Source organism: Emydura macquarii, unplaced genomic scaffold (assembly GCF_026122565.2).
Source record: "Emydura macquarii macquarii isolate MOO-44397 ecotype Brisbane River unplaced genomic scaffold, CSIRO-AGI_Emac_v2 contig_587, whole genome shotgun sequence".
NCBI classification, from domain to species: Eukaryota; Metazoa; Chordata; order Testudines; family Chelidae; genus Emydura; species Emydura macquarii.
In genome coordinates, this window is record NW_027130724.1 from 13,662,836 (window position 1) to 13,683,652 (window position 20,817).

The following is a 20,817-nucleotide window of genomic DNA, read 5'->3' on the forward strand; positions in this document are numbered from 1 at the left end:
GATTACTTCAAATTAGTTTTAGCACTAAAAGGAAGATAGATCGAGGCAACTCAGTGGGAGAAAAATAGGATTTTTCTGGGTAGAGATAGGCTCTTTAGTGATGATCATTCAGTCTAATAAAGTAGAAGATTTGGTTTTGGGGGAATTATGTCTAACAATTATAATTATGGAACTGTATCTGTGATGAATACTCTGTTGTGGATACAATAGCATTGCATTTTTAAACTTCTGTATAATTTCTAGGCATACTTTGATGATTCTTCTGGCAACTGGTCTGTCTATTTTATAAATCAGCAGGAGATTTGACAAGATGAGGGAAAAAAGGTTTCCTCCTTCCTACATTTACACATGTTCACTTATATTCATTGTTACTGCTGTTCTGAACAACTTACTCATTGATTTGTGGCATGTGCGCCTTAGATCCCTTTTCTTGTGCCCTGCATGCACCTTTTACTTTAAAAAATTGAAGAATTGTAGTTTCAGACATGACTTATGATAAAAAAAAATAAATCACATAAAATTCCTCTTTTTTTTTCATACCATCATAAATGTAAAGTGAGTACATGTCCTTTATTTCTCATCTCAGGCACATAAAGGAAATGCCAAAGACCTACATCATGGATTATCAAAAAAAACCTCACACACCCAAAATACAGATGGAAAAATGACATGCTCTGGGCAGGCAAAAAATGTGCAGTTCCTCATAACTCTGTGTTTCACCTTAATCTCCAGCAGTTAAAATACCTCATTCTTACCATTAGATCAACTCCCTGCTCACAAGGGTAGATGCTGAAATAGGACACCACCGCTTGATCAAACAAGCTTGGGTTACTTGAATTAAATGCATTTTCACTGACTTTAGGACCATGATTTAGGCTTTTCCTTCTGAACATAAGATCTTATCCCAAATTCGCAGCATCCATCTTCTGTCCTGCATGTTCTCAGATTCTCTCCCCAAGCCATCTCTGTTGCTCCCCTCTCCCATCAGAAACTGTCTCAAGTCTCTGATTCTCCCCCTCTTCATTCTACATGCCTCCCGTTCTCTCTGGTTCTCCTCAGATCCCCTCATTCTCTGCCTGATTCCTTCATTTGCCTCCTCCTTCTGCTTGTTTTCCCTCACTTGCCATCTCTAGCTGTCCACTCTCCCATCCCAAGACCTTTCCTTCCTGACCTTGGAGGGTCTAAGGCCTTCCTTTCCTGTCTTACTTTTCTTAGCGCTAGAGGAGGTGGGGGGAGACAAACCAGACTAGACCACCCTCTCCCTGGATGGTTCATGAGCCAAGATCTGCAATGTCCTGTCACAGTTCAGTGAAACTACACTTGTATTCCCCTCCTTGGTCCCTCAAGGGCACCCACTCTAGACTCCTGGCTCACCTCTCTTGGATAGAGGTCTGAATCTCTCTGCTTCCTGACCAAGGTTTTTCCAGGCTGTAGTCACCTGCCTGTGCTGTGATATCCCCAGTAAGTCAAACTGCCTAAACAAGCCAGCATCTATGCTTTGCTTTCTCTCTGAAGGTTATATAATTGCCCACAGTTAAAATCACGTCACAGTTCTTTCTAAGCAAGCACATTTATTCTTAAGGTGGAAGTATCACACACAAAAAAAATTCCAGACAATAGAATCTACATGCATGCTAATAAGCTTATCAGAGATCACCCCACACTCCAACAAGGGCTCTGGAAGGAGTCGTGCCTTCAGACCCCACAAAAGGGGTTTTTCAGTGGTTACAAGTTAACAGCCTTCGCACAGAATCAGAACCACCACAGATAGTTCAGTCTTTCCTTCATACAGCTTGGCCTTTGATCTTCAGATTCCAATCACAGGTAATCACCAGATAATGGTCTGCTCCCAGGGCGTAGCTTCAAAAGCTGGGTTTTTCCATAACCTGAGGTGGGGAATTTGCATTCACCTCCCCCTAGAGATTCCTCCGGCAAACCAGTTGACACTGTCCCAAAAGTCCATTCTTGTCTGGCACATTGTTCAGCGCAGTTCATAACACTTCCCAAAGGTTCATATCTTATCTCCACACTAGAAAGCTCACGTACAATCCTTACCCACAATAACACACAGCCTTTTACATTTAATACAATGGACTCCAAAGCTAATTTCACAAATATTCCAAGAAATTGCCCCTTCTGTCACATCTCTTGTCTCCCCCTCTCTGCAGTGCAGCCAGTGGGAGGAAACAGCACCCAGCACCCCTGCTGGGGGTGCATCCTTTTGGCTGCATACTGCTGAGTGGGATCAACTCTGCTCCTCTCTGCAACTGATGGGCAGCTCAGACAGGCTGGACTCCTGTCTCTATCAATTCTTCTCCTCTCTTGTCCCTGCATAGGAGCTAAAAGGTGGGCGTGGGAAGGAGGACGAAATCCATCCTTGTTCCCCTCTTACAGAAAGTTGGAGGGGAATGGTCTGTCTTCACACACAGCCCCACACATAGTTCCCTGTAATTACACCCAAGCTGATGGGCTGAATTGGGAGCCATTTCAGGTCACAGCATCCTATCTGGCAGTCTATTTAGGTACTTATATGGCTCCCATCTAAAATATCTCAGTGGCTCACAAACAGCAAATGTATCCTCTTATTAACTTAGGCTGTAAGCTCTTGGGGTGGTTGTGTGTTTGTACAGCACCTAGCACAATGGGCCCTGATTCACAGCTAGTGCTGCACAGTGCTACCATTATACAAATAATAATTATCCTCTTTCCCTTGTGAGAAAGGGACGTATTGTTCCCCATTTAATCTTTCCCCATCTGTAAAATGACTTCCCAGGGTCACACAGAATCCCTGTGGTTGAGCTGGGAATTGAATAGAGCTCTCCTCAGCCTTGTCAAGTACCTTAAACACTAGACCTTCCTCCCTACCTACAGGGTATATCTACCACTGCAATTAAAAACCTGCAGCTGGCCCAGGCCAGCTGACTCAGGCTTGCAAGGCTTAGGCTAATGGGCTGTTTAACTGGGGTGTAGACTGGAGCCCAGTCTCTCAGGTTCAGGACTGGAGCCCAGGCTCTCAGACCCTGCGAGGTGGGAGGGAGCCCGAATGTCTACACCACAATTAAACAACCCCTTAGCCCAAGCCCCGCGAGCCTAAATCATCTGGCACAGGCCACTTGAACATGCTTAACTGCAGTGTAGACATGCCCAGAGAGAGCAGATGGCTCTTCCACTCTCCTCTGCGCTTCAGAGATGGGATGCTGGCCAGCAGGCAGGTAAGGAGAAACAACCGTTCTCTGCTGGCCAGCCACCGAAGGTGCTGCTGTCTTTGTCATTACAGCATTCCCTCAGGCACAGACAGCACTGCATGAAGTAGGAGAGGGAGCAGCCAAAGCCTGCAGGAGGAGACAGCTTCCAGTCTTTCACGCTCTAGGCTAGCAAGCACTAGGAGTACTATACGCATTCATCCCCGGGAGGATGGTGGTTGTAAGCGAGAGCCTCAAGGGTGGCAATTGATAAGAGGTTAAGTGGGGGCATCAGTAGGGCCCCAGGGGTGATGGGACATCCCCCATGGCAAACACACAAGTGTTACTGTGGCTTGTTGAGAACGGGTCCAAGCTGTCTCCATTAACAGTAGAACCAGACATGTAACGACTCTTCTTCCCCGTTCCCAAGTTGGAAAAAATAAATCAAAATAAAGGGATGGTTTAGAGTCAGAAGCAGCTCAGATTCCCCAGGCTACATCACGGGTCTTGGCAGTGAGAGGCAGAAGCCTGTAGCCAAGAATTTAGGGAGTCAATCAAGGGTAAATCATTACAGTCATAGGATGGCTCTGATGAGAGCCCAATGCATCTGCCAGGGTGCTCTTCTGAATGACACTCAATACTGAAGCAGTGTTAAAAGAAGCTTTAAATATATATTAAAGTAGCTTTTCAGGAACATGTTATCTATTGGGTGTTTGACAAATGAAATTTGAATATATATGCATACACACACACAAAACGGCTGAAACTTGTTTTCAGAGAGTGTGTGTAGGGAAAAGTAAATATTGTGTAACTATACATCGCACAGAGATGCACAAGGACATGATGGGAATAGCCTGTCTCAGCACATCATGTACAGTAAGATAAAGATAACACTGTACCTGGGATCCATGATTTTAGCAGGATCCCCAGGAATCCTAGAATTCCATAGGCGCTACACTTCTCGTTTTCAATTGCCATTCTACATCCCCTACGTATTTTCTTCCTTCACATAAGATACCTGACTGACGAACCACCCCTAAGGTCAGGCAGGCAGAAGATAATTCAAACATCCCATCTCACCTCACCTTTTTTTTTTTTTTTTTAAATTATTTTTATTTTCACAGTGCCGTTACCATACTTCAGCCAAGAACCTCAGTGCCCCAAGATCCTTGCTGAACTTGGCCTCAGCTATGAACAGCAAAGCATTCCTCCGCAGCACCCCCCAACTTGCTAAACTCTCCTCCTCTTTTACCTTCTTTGCAATCCAAATCTGATGAATACAAAATTGTAGAAACAAAGTATTTGGAGAAACAGCTTAATGGAGGGTACCAAGGGATGTGAATCAGACTTTATAACAAAAAGACAAGTACCAATTTAAGGTACAGTCCAATTCCCAGAATGACATTATCTGTGGAGTGTTAATTCTTCATTATTCAAAAGATTGCTAACGGTTCATATCTGCACAAATGCGTTTATGCTTCATTCATTTCAAGTCAATAATAATGGATTCTTACTATTGATTATACATGAGACTTTTTGTCCCATCATAATGAAATTTTAATGTTGATGGTCCCCAAACTATTATTTCAACCTAATAACAGTGAGACTTGACAATTACCTCGCTCTGTGAATTGCAGATAGAAGTAATAAGGTCATCCTTAATAACTTTGTTTACCTGACATTTGGTAATTTTATAGTTATTATGTATTATTTTAAAGTCAGAGGAGTCTTTTGCAAAGAAATGTTTCCCTGTGGAATAAAATACACTCCTGCCACGAGGAAGCCTTTTTTGTTGTCTGCTCTCTGACCCTCAGTGTGGTGCTTGTTTCTATTAAGGGACCCCCTCAGCCTGCAGAAAAGAGGAATAAGCCTCTATAATTACAGCATAATCTCTCTCTTTCTCTCTGTCTCTCTCTCTCTCTCTCACACACACACACACACACACACACACAACTTTAAATCTTCAAAAAACAATTTAGAAAAGAAACTTGATTTAGAAAAGTGATATTAACTTTGTTCAATGAGCTAAACAAGTATTTAGTACTATTGGGGGGCAGTTGTATAAAGTTTTATTTCTTTGGGGCTGTCCCTGGCAAGGTGTCATCACAAGCTCCCTTATCTGTCCCAGGGACACCACTGTGGCACTCGCAACTCCTGCTGCCTGCAGATGACTATGCAGTAGGTGGATACTAAAGGTTCTAAACACAGAGAAGGAGCATGTGAGATTCTAAGAGCACCTGGTACCTCTCTTTAGACTGTTAGCAGGTGCTCCTCTTCTCCCAGATGCATTGGTTCAGGTATATTAACACACCGCCACTAGGCTTTTATTCCATTGTCTGAGGAACTCCCAGGAGTCAATGGGAGTTTCCCCCCATTGAGGACTGCAGGATTGGGCCCTGTATTTTTAACCCTTTAGCGAACATTTTTAGTTGTAAATCATAAAAAGCAACATGTCAGCTCATCACTGCTGGCCACATCAAAATAAAATACAGGCTTTAAAACCTTGTCTGTAAACTTTTACCACCAGCTCCAGTTGTTTCGTTAATGCAGTCACGCCTCCAGGGAACACTGCAGGGTCAGCGGAGCCTGAATCTGAAAGGACAGGCCCTAAAGTCAGTCAGTTAGCTAAGGACTAGAATTGACCGGCTCAGAAATCTGGATTTCCTCACTCAGATGGTGAGTGATCATAATATGTGGTCTTGAGGATATGCGTGGTGAGGGAAGAGGATAGTTAAAGTGAGATGACATGAGAGACTCCTCAGGCCTTCACTACTGACACCTAAGGGGCCAAATATCTTGCATTGAAAAAGCAGTAGGAATTAAAGAAATAGCCACTGTAGTTAAACCAATGTGACCACCCATGTGCTTAAAGTCAGGCACATTTTTAAGTACTCTGCTGAACTGGGACCTTAACATTTTCCCAAAACTGGGGTTCCAGTCCCCATTCCCTGTCAGTCTGAGTGAATTTTTACTAACACAATACCATTGACGTGCATGGGCCTGTACAGACAAATAAGATAAGGACTCTCGTTAAGTAGCTTTCAATCTGACGCACAGAGATCATTCAACAAGAGATGACCATCATCTTTGGTTGGGAAATGAGAGGAGTGTGAAAGTGTCATTCTGCAAGAACCCCGAGTGCTAGAAGATAGGTCTTTCATGCTTTTCTTTCTTGTTGCAATGGGAATCTTGGTGGAACGGAAAGCACAGGGGGTGCAGGATTATCGATGGAGAGCTAGCCAAACAAAGTGAGTTTTTTGGGAGGGGAAAACTTAAAAGGAAAAGAAGAGGGAGGTTGCTTGAGAGACAAGGTGAGGGAGATGGCTTCAAATGGACAGGATGGCATGAGAAAAGGCAGAGTCATGAGGGGAGGTGCCAAAGGGAGCATCAAGAACAGAGGAGGGAGCACAGAACAGGACCTGAGAAGGGAAGTAGGAGGAGATGAGAGCTGACATGTAGGCTAGGACAGAGCTGTCCAGAGCCTTGAAAATGAGAACAGCTTGCTTCCGGATATTGACACACACTCCTTCCAAAAGATGGAACTTTCAAATTTTAATAGGAGGTGAGCAGCAATCTCCATACTTGGGGCCCAGCAGGGAGGGATTATGTTGTTATCAAAGATGCCATCAGAGTGTCTTTAATCTACAGCTTCTCTAGCTCAGTGAATCTCAGGCACACTGAGAATCTACAGATTCAGTTCAAGGTTAGGGATGGAAAGAAATCCACAAACTGACAAGATGAAGCTTTGGTCCAGTCATCTAGAGAGATAGACTGCAAATTTAAATTGTTTTCTTCGTTTGCTCCACCTCAGAGAAAACAGCCCAAAGCGCTTTCATTTTAAGGCTTGCTAGAGGCTAAATTTTTTGTTTACGGGGTTGCTCACAGCTCTAGCGTTGTGAAAAAGTGTGGACATAGGACAGCCCCCTGCTCAAAACCTCCCAGACTTGTCTGAACAGAGAAAGAGGATAGGGAGAGGGGAGGAGAAAGAGGTGAGGACTAATTAATAAAAAACAGCCTGTAGCTTTATCATTCCCCGGCTACGTTACGTTGCTGCGGGATCAGTTGTGAGGAAGGCAAGAAGGCTGAAGGGGAAGTGCACACTTTCCTGGGTGCACGGTATGGAGGATTTTGCTAAATGTCTAGGGGCCCCATCCATACCTGCTCCTGGGATTCTCCATGCACCAGTAAGAATGTAATGTGAGAAGTGGCAAGTGAGCTGATGACAGGACAACTATTAAACGGATGTTCTCACTATAGCATAAGAGAGATTTAACAAAACAAAAGGGCCAGACTGTGTTTGGCCGGGGCAGAGGGGAAAGCATGCCATAAACCTCCCCCTTTTGCCTGAGCAGTACAAGAAACGTTCACAGGGGCTCATCCCCTTGAGCCATCCTGGAACCAAGTTACCCGGGAAGGGATGGGAAGGAAGCAGGATGATAACCTTGCAGCAGTCATCAGAACAGGGGGAGTGCACCATGGGGAGCAATCTGTGACATCCTAAAGCATGGTGCGGTGCACGCACGCACGCACACAATGCACCCCAGACAACCAGGAGCCACCATGCTTCCCCAGCAAGGTACTGTCCCTCATACAGGGCTTTGCGTAAGCTGCCCAATGAAGCCCTTAGGGTAGAAAAGAATCAGGATTGCAAATAAATGATAAAGTACAGGGTACAATGGGGACTATAGTAGAGTCGTTATGGGAAATATTTGGCTGAGACAGCAGTCTACAACATAATTAACAAAAAGGTAATTTTTAAAAATTAACTAGTTTGGCAATTGCCAAGAGACACATCAGGTGATGCATTTCTAACTGGCAATTGAACACCCTGCAGGAACAAAAGGCTGCATGGAGTTTAAGCACCGGAGAAGCACTATAATGGTCCTGCGCTGCCAGCCTACTCCTCCGAACATTTATGAAACTAAGCTTCTCTAGCTATTTATTTCTAAACCAAACACTTAATGAAGTTAAAGTTAAGGCTGCTAAGTGCCATTCGAGAGACAGCATGACATAGAACGCATCCCTTAAAAAGCCCAAACACACACTATGGAAATCACAAGTTGAGGTTACACAAGTAATTCAGACAACCACTTTAAACACCTACTTCATGAAGACCCCCAACAGACCTGAGCAGATCCACTTGCTACCAAAGGTTTCCTCATCTTCCTGTTTGATTTCTTATTCACCCACTGGGTTCAATATCCTCCTATATATAACCCACCCAGCTCTGCCTCACAATTCTCAGTAGTTTTAGAACACAATTAAGTGCTTAGCACTTAAATACAAATTTTCAAACTGACTGGGGATATAGGGTATCCTACCTGAGACACCTTAAAGGGGATTGAGCTCCCCTCTCTGAGCTCTCCTCCTCCGAAAATCAGGTCTCTTTGCAGTGTCTCAAGCTGAGCATCCAAAAAATTAAAACTTTAGGTGCTGTTTGAGTAATACTGGAAAACGTGGTCATCTGGCACATAAATCTGAATTGCTCTAGTTTAGTCTAATGAATATTTTTAAAATAGCTTTTGTTTCTAAAATCTAATAAAATATTCTGTGCATCAGGATGTGCCAAAAATCTCAAAATTCAGATTTAGGCAGATTTACGTTGTGTTAATTTTTAATGCCAAAAAAAAAAAAAAATCCCAAAAAACAAACAAACAAAACCATTAGAATAATTTTTACCATCTTTAAGTGCCAGATATTTAATGTGTATTTATTTATATGCCACCAAACTCAACTGTATACTTTCAAATGCCACATAGTCCACATGCGTATTCCTAAGTGTTGGTTCCCATGACAGAGATCCATGTAACAACAATTATTATTTGTTTGCTTTTAAAAACCCAATATAGTTTTCCAAAACACCTTTGCTCAAGTGCATGCAACAAATTATACACGTATCAATTTAGGAGCTTGAGAACCAGACAATAGCCAAACAAACAAACACACCCTCCCTCAGACCATCACATATCCTCGAACAACATAAATGCTACCCCACTCACACGCTACAACAGTAAGAGGGGTGCCAGCCTGGAGCCTGGCCCTGGGCTGGATATGCAGGAGCCCCATGGGGCTGACTGAAGAGAGGGAAGCTGGCAACATGTAATCAAATAAAGGTTTCAGGCCTGACTGTTGCTGGGGTGTCTGGTGGTGTCAACACCTCTCTGCAGGGCAGCCCCATGTGAGCCTTCACCCATCTGTGCACACACAGACCATGTCTTTACTCACCCCAGAACCCTTTCCTAGCTATTAAGTGTAGCACACACGATACTTACGGCTGAGTTGTCCTCTTGGCAGTGAGATAGAAAGATCACCCCTTGGAATGCCCTCAAGTTGCTCAAATCCTGGCTTTCCCTGGACTTCCAGGGCAAGGGTGGCCGAACAGGTGAAGATGGTGGCTTGTCCTCATGTGGACAGTGGAGTCTGAAGCCTCCTCCTCTCCCCTCCCCTCTGTCCAGACCAGGGCAGGCTGCCTTTCCTCTCTCCCTGTTGGCTCTGGTTAGATGCTAAAAGAGAGAGTAAGAAGCTGAATCCTTTTTACCCACAATGCTTTCTCCAACCCTGCAGTTGTGAGGACAGCTTCTGAGAGGGAAACCCACTGCACGGTGGTGTGCTTCTAGTTGGTCAGGCTTCTCTAGCTGAAAAGTAAAAGAGAGCTCTCTTCCCTGTGCTGTGGAGCGCAATGGAGGGGCTGCATACCTACATCTGCTTCTACTGATAGAAGATCATTGCCTTACTTCCCTCCACACACTGCGCTTCTTTGAGCAGTGCCGCCTTGGCCAGGGCATTCTGGGCATGGGATTGGCTGTCCTGACAGGTCAATCAAGCTTCCGGCCCAATAACTCCTCCTCCCCTGTGGCTACCTGGATTTCAAGTCCAGGCCAGGCAGTCAGAACAGTGGGCGATCCCACTCAGAAGAAACACACCCCCAGCACACTGTTTATAAAACCTCAGTACAGCACACCAAATCTACTCCAACTCTAATGAAAGCAAAGTGGCTCAGAAAAACTTCTGTTCAATAGTTCTGCTTCACTGAAGTACAGGTTTATAAAAAAGTGGACTTCTCTGTAATAAACACATGCTTAATGCAATGCATTAAGAGTAAATACAACCATCTGAGCAAAAACACTCATTCCCGCTCATAAAAAGATAAAATGAAATAATACAAATATACATACCTAAAATTCAGAAGGATAAGTTTCATCTGCAGAAAATACAGTCTATTGCTGCCCTTAATAGAGTGCTTCTAATTACAGAGCTGCACACTCCCATATCAAGCTAATGAGGAATATTTTGCCTCTCCTAAAGTCTGCCTAAACTTTCTGCAACTTAAAATAATAATTAATCTTTTTTCTACTAAGTGTGCAGGGTTTGCTAAAATATAAAGGTCTCTTCAAACTGGAACTCAGATCTAACCCTTCTGCCCCTCAGCTGTGAATAACTTTGGATCCAGAGCTCAGTGACACAGCTTTGGCCTGTTTCTCTAATGATCCAGGGACCTTGAATGTAGCCACCCTCAATTTTAAGTGAAGTTTGATTTGCATCTGAACATCATGACTCAGGACTTTCTCTGATAAGCAATGCTTATTCTACCACCTGTTTTGTTAGATGAATGTAAGTTTTCATACATCTGTTTTATCACTAATATTTTTCCCCTGACAATTTGTGCTTAGCTTACTAAGCTGCATTACAGAGTCATTCTCACTCTTTCTCCAGCCTAGTTAATATTTAATACAGAGAGGAATGGCTTCAACAAGAGAGACTGAGTGAGGAAAGACCCACATCAGAATATCCCATAGCATGGTGCTTAGTGAACTCTCCTGAGCAGTGGAAATCCACTGTTCAGATCCCTTCTCCTCATTAGGCAGAGGGAGAAATTGAAGCAGAGTCTTTCCCAGCCTGACTCAGTACCCAAACCAGTGGTCCTCTCTGAGCTCCAGGGCATGCCCACCCACAGCTGAAAGCTCCTCCCCCAGCCTGAGGGGAGGAGCCACTGAGCCCGGACTCAGTTCATTTCAGGGGACAACAGATGAAAAAACAGGGATGGGAGTGAAGGTCAAAGGGCTAAATAGAGGGAACCTGATGGGGACATTGAGCAGAGAACCCCGGACAGCACCCACTGCTCCAGAAGGTATCTAGGGAGTCAGCAAATGCTGCCCAGAGGAACTCTGCTCAGATGTGTGAATGAATGGAGGAACAGAAGTAGGCCCCACAGTCGCAGAGCACACCCTCAGCCAACCTCCTCTCCCTGGTCTGGTAGATGGCCACTTGGGTCAGGGCTAGGAAGAGGTTGATGAGGAGGTCCTGTGACTTTGTGGGCCAAGGATGAGGTATGCAAAGATCAGAAGGTGTGGGGAAAAGTGCAGCCAGAACCTCAGGAGGAAGTTCTGGAGGAGCCAGAACAGGTGCTGCAGCCTGGCGCACTCCAGGTTGATGTGCACCAGGGTCTCCCTCATGCCGCAAAAGGGACAGGCTTCAGGACCCCAAACCAGTGGTCTCAGGGAGTTAGCCTCACCTCCGTAGACATGATAGGTGTTCCCTGGTTTAAGGACCAAAATGGAGCATAGAAGTGGGACAGGCACTGGGACACCTGCATGAGGCAGCTGTGCATACGCCCAGAGGCAGAAAGTTAACTACCATGGGAACTTTTGTAGTAAAAATTGAGGTGCTGAGTGAGCTTATGCACCTCCAGGGTTAGGGGCAACTGAGTAGGAGTTTTGTGGATCATGGTAGCACCTATTTGTGGCGTTTATGCACCTAAATCCCTTTATCCCTGGATCTGTCCCTTTATTTGCCCTCCGTACCAGTTACTGTGCCTAGAACTCTTGTTTTTGATGCTTGTCTGGTTCTCTGTATTTTCAAGTCAATGGGCAGATTTAACCAGATAGGTACTTCAGTGCAACAGTCATGTCAAGATGTTAAATCTGTTATATATGAATTATCGTGGACAGAAATTTATTTTTAAAAGCTGCCACTGACTTCCAGGTGCTAAATGAATTCTCCATTTTTCAGTTCCTGCCTATTTAAGAGCCAGTATCTTTGAACTGATGCTGCAATTACATGTCATATTCTTTTTAGCAAACAAACTCTTTTTAACCCATGGTTAGGTGTAGAGTTACCCAGTTACACTCTTCTGCCCACTTTGCTCCTAAGAAAGTATAGCCCCAACCACTGAAGTCTAGCATTGTTTCTAACACAAAGTGGAAGCTGAATCTGCATAACTCAAAGCCTAAATGTTGATTTATTGGAGCTTAGACTCTCAAAAGCTTCCTGACATGCTAAACCTCATGCATATTGTGAGGGAGGACCTTACTATTTGCCTTCTGGACTCCACTTACCAATGCATGAAGGGGAGCGACTCCATTTTCAAAGGCAGGCACAAAAAACATGTATTTGCTTACAAAGCTCGCCTTGGCTTACCCACAGACTCCCATGGTTTCCATTTTGGATTTACAGATTATTCCCTTTGTCTGAAACCAGGAGGCTTGAGAATTAACAATCCTGCCTTGCACTAGGTGATCTCGTAGGTCTTTTCCACCTCTGACCCTGTGATTTGGTGAAGTGCAACTTGTTTGGGGTTTTTTGTTTGTTTGTTTTGTTTTGAATGGCATTTATTTGTTGTTCTCCTATAACTAAGCCACAGCCTCTTTCAGGTGTAGAATGTGTTCTTCCCAGGTTGCTGAATAAATCACGAGATTATCCAGTTACGCTAACAAATTTGTTCAGTGAAACCAGTCTCTGAAATAGAAGAGGGGTGTTAAAAACCTCTAACTGATTATAGAAATGCTTACTACACCGCCTGGCCCATAGGAATGGGCAAGACAGATGTGGTCCTCCCAACCAGAACTTCCTGACTGCAAACCACTTATCATACCTAATACAGTAAATTACTTTGCCCTTTCCAGCACACAGAGGCTCATGCCTCAGCAAGAGCAAGGTATCTTTGTGCACTAAAGCCGTTCGTGTTCCAGAGACAAGCCCGAAAAGCCCCATATTTCCTATGCATCAAGATTTGGGCACAGAACTGTAGCAGAAACCTAAGAGATCTAACGTGCTTGATGTAGATGTAGGTTTATAAAGGCATTCCCCTTGCAGGCCTGCAGGTGCACTTACTGCAGTGAAAAGGAAAATTTAATCCTAATTTTCCCGTAGTTATTTTTCAACTCTCTCTTTCCAAAGCTAAGGGATCAGAGCAGCAGCCTGCTGGTTCCTGAGGCCAGAGGTATTTTGTTTTACTCCATATTCTTCTTTCAGTGGCAGTGAACATGGGACAGGAGATGATCTGGCAGTGCCCTATTAACAATACACTGAAGAAAACTGACATTAAGTGGGCTACATCATCAGAGGGGAAAAAGGGCAGTACTGAATGGCTTTGTGGCCTCTGGCAGAAAATTCTTGGGACAGATTCTCTTTTGAAAAGCAGCATAGAAGATGCACCCTTGAGAGACAAAGGTGGCTGTATGTCACTTTTGTCCTATCTAAATTCTGGGCTGCTATGGGAATCAGAATGGCTCATGGCATAAGCTAGGGCAGGAGTCTCCTCAGGGCTGCCTATGAATGGTGTAGCAGCCCAGAATCCCTCACAGAGCTCAGTATTGTGCTACTCTCCTTAACACCACCACCAAGGCTCCTGTTGTGGGGATGTAAAGGAGTGGGATAGATCAGCCCTCACAGCTGCACAGGAAGAATTCTCCTCCAGCTAATTTTGCAGCTGTTTCATAGCCCCTACACATGGCCACTATGTATTTCTAGGGAGTTGCCTACCCTATTAAGATTGACTAGGCAGAGTTTATTCAGCCTCCTAGGAACAGGGCAGGATATGTTCTAATCTAGTATGGAATATCTTGGAAATACTTCATGCCCGTGGGGCACTGTTTCTCTTTTAGCAGCGTGGCAGGACAGCATTGTGTGTTGCAATTTAAATAGATTTCTGTTCCTCATTTCTCCAGATTCCGTAATTCTCCTCTGCATTTGGTTTACAGAATGAATGTATAAAACTAAATATTTAGGAGCAATAAAAACATAATGTTCAGGGATCCTGGCTCATAGACTGGGATGAAACAGAGTCGTGCTCCATTTCCAACCAAACTGCTCAAGCATGATACAAGAGAGACCCTGGTTCTAGTCCTCCCAGCAAAATTCTAAATTGATTTACTTTCCAATTGGCCCTTTATACCTTTGAGTTATTTATATAGTGCTTTTGATCAAAGCTCTGTGAAAGGATACCAGAAGGACACAGCAATAAAACAAAATATAACAATGAGCAAACTCAAAAACAAGCAAGTCAACAATTGGTGACCCTGAGTGAGAACAAAATATTAGTCCGACAAGAGGAGATATCAAATCATTAGAAGAAACATCATTAAAAGGAGGGCATCGGGATTGAAATGGGCTTTTAAATGGCAAAGAGAATCAGGCAAATGACGGAGGAAGAGAGTTTCAAAGAGCCACGCCCAGAAGAGAAAAAAAACCCATGATATTCAATTTAGAAATGATATTTGGAAGAATGAAAAATGATGAGAAGATAAGTGACGGGAGCACACAGGGAAACAGAGAGGAATCCAAACCAAAAAAAAAAAAGGAAGGGCCAGGCCCATTTCAGGCAACAGCATTAAATACGAGTCAGAATCGTAAAGTGACAGTGCAGGTACAGAGCTAGAAAGGAAGGGTAGTTTTGTGGTTAAGACACTGGACATGGACTCAGGAGATTTGGAATCAGTCCCTGACTCTGTAACAGACTTCTCATATGACCTTGGTCAAATCACATAATCTCTCTGCCTCAGTTTCCCATCTGTAAAAGGGGACACTAATACTTCCTTTCTCCCAACCATTGTCTCTCTAGTCTATTCAGATTTTAAGTTCTTTCGAGTGGAGACTTTCTCTTACTTGTGTTTGTACAGCAACTAACACAATGTGGCCCTGATTTCAGTTGGGACCTGTAGGCACTAGTGTACTACAAATAAATAATAATGAGGATAAATGGATAGGCAGAAAACAAAGTGAAGAAAAGAGAAGGGGGAAATAGTGAGCCAAGCTGTCTGGTTTTAGACTGGCTGAAGTGAGGATTTGGGAAAGTCAGCCTAGGTGGGACTGCAAGCATGAAGGCATGCAATCAGAAGAGCATGTGCCTCTCTATTTCCCATCTCTTTTCTTCCCTTCATTTTCTACCTATCCATTTATCATCATTATTATTATTTATTATTAATTCAGTGTTACAAAAATATTAATTTAACCGGAGAAATATGGATTGCCAAATGCAAGCAACAAACCTGGGCCCCATCAACAGAAAACAGTTGTATTTGGTGATCCCTCTCATTGAACTTCTTCTAACTAGACTTTTGTTTCACTGTAAGCTGTGTAGGTGAGGGGAGGGATGCAGCTGATGGAGATGTATTTTATTTATACCTAGATCTAGCCTTAACAAGGCCTGACAGCACCTCATTCATCCATTCCTCCTCTGTCCCGTGCTGTCTCTCGAGAGATCAAGGAATTTGCTTCTTCTCACAGGTACATCACGAATTTAGGAGGCGGACTTCATCGCTTTTAGTGCATTTGAGCTTGCAAAAAGTATTTTCTTTAAAGCTGCCTCCACTCAGCACAGTGTTAATGCAGCCCTGCTTGCCATAAAGCGTTGCAAACTGTTAAGGACTCTGCGTCTTCCTCCACCTCCTCCTCTTTCTCCTTCTCTGCTAAGCGTGGTTCAAGGCAGTACAGGTATCAAGTTGATTGTATTACCCCCAAACTGGCTGGCAGTGTTCTTTGCCAGCACAAATTATCTCTGAGTAGTTCTGCACATCTACAATTTTTAGTACCCACATTTTTCTCCCTTCAGCCTTATTCCCAGTAGGAACAGCCCAGATTCTTTAATTGACAAGAGACTGCCCACAGTTTGACATTTTCATGTTAAACTAACAGTCACATTACTTTTTCATTTTTAAAAGGTACTATTCTTGATCAGCGCCAACACACATATTATTGAGTGCCTTTCAAAGCTGGCATTTAAATATTGCTAATGGAATTTCTTTGTAATCAGTCCCAGAGAGTTTAGCTCTGTATCACACAGCAAAGCCATCCTAGCATCTGCCATCGACTCAGATAATAACAGAAGATTCATAACTGACTCTCACTTTCAGTTTTTGTAAACATGATGAAACAAGAAAGTGACTTTAAGAAAGAAGGCTCAACAGTAGTACACTAGAAAGGCTCACCTAGAGAGTAGTGGTGCTTTGGGGAATCTCAGAAGACTTTTCTGAACATGGCAATTAAAATAACAATTATGCAAGGAATTCAAACCCATTTGGATTTCTTTTCTGTTGTTAGACTCTTTCCTTTGTCGACACAGATAACTATTATTAACCCTGCTGCAATGCACATGTTGCACTAACAAAAGTGGTTCCTTCAGGCTCAGAAATTTTTTTCCTTTTCCTTTTAAAAAATAATCTTCTTACTCCCTCTTGAAGCGAACATGTTATTGAAATAAGATCTGGGCAAGGACAGATTGGTTGTTTTTGTTGTAGCTGAACAGCCAACTGGCTTCTTTTAATATGCTATTATTCTGGAAATAAGGAAAGATTTCTAACACTCCCAAAATGCATTGTCCTGGTTTGGCTAAAATCAGAAGCATTTGTCTGAAGTTGGGTCAACGTCATTCATTGAGACTGCAGAGCAATACAGCAAACTGGACTGTAGGCTCTTTGGGGCAGGGACTGTCCTTTTGCTAGGTTTTTATATGCTGGCTAGCATACCAGATTCCTGCTCCATGAGAGAGGCTCCCAGGTGCTACTACAGTGCGAATAATAAATACTAATGAGTTGGATCCTTCCCCTCTAGCATAATAAATTCGAATGGTTGAGATTGTTGGTACCTTCTGGCTATAGGAAGGGAAGACTACTGTTTTTTAAATCTAGGCCAACTTGTATTTGTAGATCAATTATTAAAAACATAGGTCAAACTCTGCTCTACATGGAAGCCACTTCTGATGAAGTCAATAGAGTTGCACTCATGTAACTGAGAGCTGAATCTTGCCCTATTAATTTAGATAGGAATTGTTATAATGGATCAGACCATAGGTCCATCTAGTCCAGGATCCCGTCTCTGACAGTGGCCGGCACCAGCTCCTTCATGGAAAGGTGCAAGAAACTTTTTAATGGACAGTTCTGGAATACCTTGCCCATTGGGGGATGTCTTTCAATCCCTGTCAGCCAGTGGTTGGCTTATGCCTTGAAGCATGAGAATTTATATCCCTTATAAAAAACTATCCTACTTAATGTAACTGGATTTTCTCTTTCTCCTAGAAATGTTGGATCCTTCTTGAATCCTACAAAAATATATCATGGCAATGAGTTCCACGGCTGAAAAATGCACTTTTAAAAATCTGTCACCTTTCAGTTTCACTGAATTATGCTGTATGATGAAAAAGGTAAATAGAAATACCCAATTTTGTACTTTTCTGCTTCTATCATGTCCCCTCTTATTTGTGTCCTCTTTAACTAATCAATCTACATCTTTTCAATCTCACTTCATATGGAAGTTTCTCCATGCAGTACATTATTGCCTCTCTCTGAAAATCTTCCACTTCTACCTATATACCTGATACCTACAATAAATATTGATAATTAAGAATATAGCTTCCTAAATACATATAGTCAGTAATATCTTGTATCCGATCAACCGGAATGTCTGTGTGATGCTGCCATAGCTATCACCCTTTCCTCATTGCAGCTGCTACATCTGACTGGTTTCAATATTGTCCGCAATCTATTCTATGGGATTCTGCACGTATGCTTTTCAGAGATAACATGGGCCAATGAAAACACTGTCTATAATCCTCCGGTACATGAAAGACGCTCCTTGTCAACTTACAGTTCTGGATAGCCAAACAGGTCAGCCTCCACAGTAGTCCAGGGCAGAGTAATTCACGCGGCCAGCAGACACACACCACTTGATTTTGTAAAGGCCATTTTACCTCTGTATCAAGCAAACTATTTGAATTTACTGCAGTCCTGTTCTCTTGTACCAATGACTATCTACTTTTGGACTTCATCCACTGACCATGTCTACTAGAGATTTCACAAGCATCCCCTCAAGTCAACACTTTTCTTCTGCCTATCTTTTGATACTGTGCTCTGCCTGCCCTCTCCGGGCATGGGCAGATGTGCAGGAGCAACTACACACTATCGGTAATCCGGAGTCCCTTCTCTGGACATTCATGATTCTCTTGGGGATCTTCTTTTAACTTCTTGGCTTGGGAACATCCTTACTTCCCCAAAACTGGGAATCTCTTTCAGACCCACCTAGATTTTTTGTCCCAACACTAACTATTTTCCAATAGCCGCTATGCTTTTTATTTTGTTTTATTTTTAAACTCTCTCTCTACAGAAGATCAGTGGGGTTTTAGAGGAAATTACAGTAAATATGCAAGAAGATAGAGTCATGGCAGAAGTGAAAGAACTCAGGAGTCATGTTAAGTGACACTGTTAGTAGAATTTAGATGTGTGGTAAAGTAACTTGCCATACAAATTCAATAACCTTAGCAGAAATTACAGCAGACCCCTAAGGAAGAGAAGCCTCTACATCCAGTCAAGTCAAGTTTCTAAAGACACAGAAGAGATTGTTGGTACTTTCTGGCTATAGGAAGGGAAGGCTGTTTTTTTTAAATTCAGTGCCAACTTGTATTTGTATACCAATTATTAAAAACAAAGGTTAAGTCAAGTCAAGTGAGGAAAATTACTTACCAAATGCATGTTAATGTGGGTCACAAGGATAGCTACTGCTGGTTGAAAAATGGGGTGTATGTGTGTGAATTTTTTTGCAAAACAAATGAATAAACAAACAAATGAGTAAGCAAGTAGAAATAGTTTATTTTTTCATCCAAATTTTGAAACTTTTTAAAGTTTTCCTACCAGCACTAGTTAGAAAAGACATGAATAATCAGAAACTCTCTGATTTTAACAGTACTGTTAGTGTTAGTACAGCTAGTGTTCTGTCAATTCACTCCTTAGACATGAGAAAACTTATATGTAATTTCAAACACACGTGCACACTATGGGTGTACTGAAAATCAAACATTGATTCTCCATTGCAGATGAGAGAGAATATGGAAAGAAGAAGAAGAGGAAAAAAGTCATTGTAGTAATATATATTTGCCTTCACCTTTACCTAAACATGCCTATGAAAATATTTCTTGCCATACAGTAATTTCTGAAATGTAATAGTCAAAAGATGACAATTTCAGGAATGATACTAAAGGCCTGATCAAAAGCCCATGGAACTCAATAAAAAGACTACATTGGTTCAGTGGTTTTGGATCAGGCCCTATATCAGAACTGTTGACTGGCTAATACCATTATATCAATTCCAGAAATATTGCCAATATTTTGTTATACCCACAGAAATGTAAATGGGAAACTATTCAAAATTCCAGTGGATGGGAAAGTATTTCTCCATGTTTGGAATTAGCTGCACCTCAGTTTTGATCTGAAGCACCTCTTTATTCAAGTCCTGAGCCTTTGAGAGTAGAAGAGAAATTGTGCTAAGTTATGGTGCATTTATACTGTGGGGAATTACTGTTAGTTGCTATCACTGAAATTATTGATGCGTTTTTTATTTGTGACCTTAATAGTACTTGAACACTGGTCTCTCTTTTTCCAGGCATGAAAAACTAGCACAGTGACTTCCTGCACCCCCTTCTCATAATTTCTCTGTGTTACGTGCTACTTCAACCACATAGCACGAGGAGTCATGATTTCCTGCTTCTAATAGTAAGTTTAAAGAATAGTGCCTAGAACCAGCACCAGAGACTGCATCAAATTGTAGAGAGAGAGTGGCCACATTCTGCTCTCAGTTACACCCAAGTATATCAGGAGTAACTCCAGTGAAGACAGTCTACCTAGTAAAATGGAGTGTGGAATTAGGCCTATGCTTGGAGGGAACAAGTCTTCTCACTAAAATGGATCATCCATGGCTTAATTATTATTAATATTTCTTTATGGATTCTTTTACTGAGATTATCCGTCAGCAGGAACATCCCTAAATGAATGAAGAAAGAAAAGTAATGGGAATTAAATGATAGTCCGCAACCAGGCAAAAGAGACAGGTGCTGACATCATATTTTCATTACAGCCCATGAAGGTTTGTGGCCAAAGACATTGAAACGTAACATAATGAAACTATTCCAATGTTTTTGCTTTCTACATTTCTACTGTGATAACAGACCTCCAGGCTGAATAATTTTTCATACAGTTTGTGGGGTTTAATGAACAATAGGGGCAACTTAAATGTCTGTACCTTTGGTTTATTTCCACAGTTTGCTGCATTCTTCAGATTTTAATATTTAGTTTTAAAATGACTCCAGGTTATCTGGTTGCAAAGCTTGCCTTGGATGTGTAAATCAATACACTGCTGTCTCCCTGAGTTTGTAGAAAGAGCAGGAGAAAACACTCTTCTATACCAAGGTGCTACGTTCCCCCAGTCGGCCTAATGCAGGGTACGATGTTAATGTCAAAACCTAATTGTAACCAATCACAGCAGCCATTGCTGAAAAGTGCAGAGCACTCCAGCTTCAGGTACTGCAGAGTCTGCAGGTTCCTGCTGTGCCAAACGACAGACTGGAATGGACATTCGCTGCAGTGCCTGCAGT

At 42.6% G+C, this 20,817-nt stretch overlaps 1 long non-coding RNA gene across 1 annotated transcript in view; it reads right to left on the reverse strand.

Annotated features, from left to right (window-relative positions):
• The window catches only part of LOC137147998 (uncharacterized), a 159,943-nt gene extending 149,285 nt beyond the window's left edge, over positions 1-10,658 (reverse strand). Inside the window, exons 1-2 of the long non-coding RNA XR_010918414.1 lie at positions 10,358-10,658; positions 9,455-9,685 (exon numbers count right to left, since the gene is read on the reverse strand). This is a non-coding gene — a long non-coding RNA (uncharacterized lncRNA). The remainder of the gene's footprint in view (positions 1-9,454; positions 9,686-10,357) is intronic.
• Positions 10,659-20,817: the final 10,159 nt, after the last annotated feature.